The sequence below is a fragment of the Cebus imitator genome, unplaced genomic scaffold (assembly GCF_001604975.1).
Source record: "Cebus imitator isolate Cc_AM_T3 unplaced genomic scaffold, Cebus_imitator-1.0 Scaffold445, whole genome shotgun sequence".
Classification (NCBI taxonomy): domain Eukaryota; kingdom Metazoa; phylum Chordata; class Mammalia; order Primates; family Cebidae; genus Cebus; species Cebus imitator.
The window spans coordinates 1,255,271-1,257,768 of NW_016107760.1; positions in this window are offsets into that span (position 1 = coordinate 1,255,271).

The following is a 2,498-nucleotide window of genomic DNA, read 5'->3' on the forward strand; positions in this document are numbered from 1 at the left end:
AAAAAAAAAAAAAAAAAATCCTGGGATTTTGGCTAGGGTAGTGTTGAACTGACAGATATTAAGGAGAGAAATCAATGCTTTATAATTCTAACAAAATAGGTCTCTCCGTTGATTTGGGAGTTTATATTTTTGTCCTTCAGTAGACAAGTCCTCCCAACTTACTGCTTCTCCCTCAGGTATAATAACTTAGAGGTCTTCGGTTTTGTTTTATTGAAAAAACTATACTACTTCAGAGCCGGTCATGTTGGCTCACGCCTGTAATCCCAGCAGTTTGGAGGCTGAGATGGGTGGATCACCTGAGGTCAGGAGTTTGAGACCAGCCTGGCCAACATAGTGAAACCCCATCTCTACTAAAAATACAAAAAATTAGCTGGGTGTGGTGGTGGGCACCTGTAGTCCCAGCTACTAGGGAGGCTGAGGCAGGAGAATTGCCTGAACCTGGGAGGCAGAGGTTTCAGAGAGCCCAGATCATGCTATTGCACTCCAGCCTGGGCAACAAGAGCAAAACTCTGTCTCAAAAAAATAGAAAAAGCAACTATACTGCTTCATAGGTGGTAGTAGCAATAGAATTATAATTGTTTGGCCTAGTTACTTGGATGATTGCTAGTAATGAGAAAGCCTTCACTTCACCAGAAAGTGGCAGGGTTAGCCACAGAGATCATGAAGCAGACCTTGAGCATCCTCAGGTTCTTGAGTATGGCCAACCTGCAGATGAAGTTCAGACTTAGGAATGAAGGTTGAGCAGACCACCACAACTTGTGGCATGCAAACATGTGAAGGGGCAGACAGTTGTAACTGAGGGTCCAAACAGCTATTAGTGAGAGAGATCTCCCAGTGGGAGATCTTCTTGGTTGGTTGACCAGCAAAAGGCTCCTTGAGGACAAACCAGCTGGTGGAGTAGCCATCACACATTCTAGTGTGGAAGGCATTCCTTTTAAGTCGGTGTTTCTCAAATTCTGCACTACTGTTAGCAGGGGCCAGGTGAGTTTTTGTTGTGGGAGGCTACCTGTGCATAGTAGCATGTTTAACAGCATCCTTGGCCTCTACTCACTAGGTGTCAATGGCAACCTCTTTGCCCTAGTTGTGACAACCAAAAATGTCTCCAGGCATTGCTAAATGTTCCCTAGGGGGTAAAGTCACCTCCAGTTAAGAAGCCTTCCTCTAAGATCTCAGGGACAATGGAGCAAACAACCAAAAAAGTGAGCATGTGGGGTCAGTCAGTAGAATGACAGTGGGGGTTCTAGGCAGTTCAGTCTTGGCCAGTTGGCCTCTCAGAAAGCAGAAGTGCAAGACACCTTACCCTCACTGGGCCACATCCTGGTAGAGGGGGTGGAGTAGCTGACTTCCTAAGGATGTGCCAACATCAGAGCAGGAGGAGGAAGAAGCAGAACAGGGTCAGAAACTAACTTACTCACGTACATCTGAAGGAAGACATCCTTGCTGGGATAAATCTTCCAGGGAGGAAGACTGAGGGTAGAGAGGAATCCAACTCAGGGAAAAAATTTAGATCGTGGGTGGAGAGGAGGAAACCTTGCAGCATTTATCTAATGGAGAAGACTCATCAGATCCTAACTAAACGTGTTTTTCCCAAGTTGCAGCATCTGCAGTGACTTGCTGAAACGCCCTTTGATGAGATGGGCTGGAGTTACACGTCATGGTTGTGGAAATTGATTCAGCCAGGCAGTTGATACTGAGAAATCGTCATGAGTGTGCACAGTATAGGAATGTAAGGGTGCTCTTGGAGAGATGAAGCAACTAAGTTGTCAGGGAGGACAGGGCCTAGGAGAGTACTGTGAGACAGAGGTCAGTGCTTTACTAGAAAGCGAGGAAAAGGTAGACCTCAACTTCAAGCCCCATTACCTAAAGTGAGAATGAAATGTCTTCAAATAAGATTGGCTCGGCGAAGTTTCCCTTAAAGGGTGTCTGCAGTTACAGAGAAATGGGTAGGAGTTGGGGAAGGGGAACTCTGAAAACCTTTCTGATGTACGTGAGAGCCATAAAATGGCAATCTGTGAGCAGTGACAGGGAAATCGAAATGAGGGGAATAAATTAAACTCAACTGTAGGAGGCTGTGTATTAGAGGCTCTCTATGGAGGGAATACTGAGCAAGTCCCACTAGTTGAATTTTAAATCCAAAGCTACTTTCTGTGTAGTTCTGGTAGTGTAAAGAAGCCAAAGGAAGTGCCAGTAAGCAGAGAAATCCTATAGTTAGGTGGCACATGGGAATTTTCATCAATCCTCAGATGTATATGAAAGCTACAAAGATAAGCCCCTGGCTTTGTTCAAGAAGATAGACACAGGGCCAGTCACGGTGGCTCGTGCCTGTAATCCCAGCACTTTTCGAGGCTGAGGTGGGTGGATCACTTGAGGTCAGGAGTTCGAGATCATCCTGGCCAACATGGTGAAACCCCATTTCTACTAAAAATAACAAAAATTAGCTGGGCGTAGTGGCATGTGCCTGTAGTCCCAGCTACTCGGGGAGCTGAGGCATGAGAATC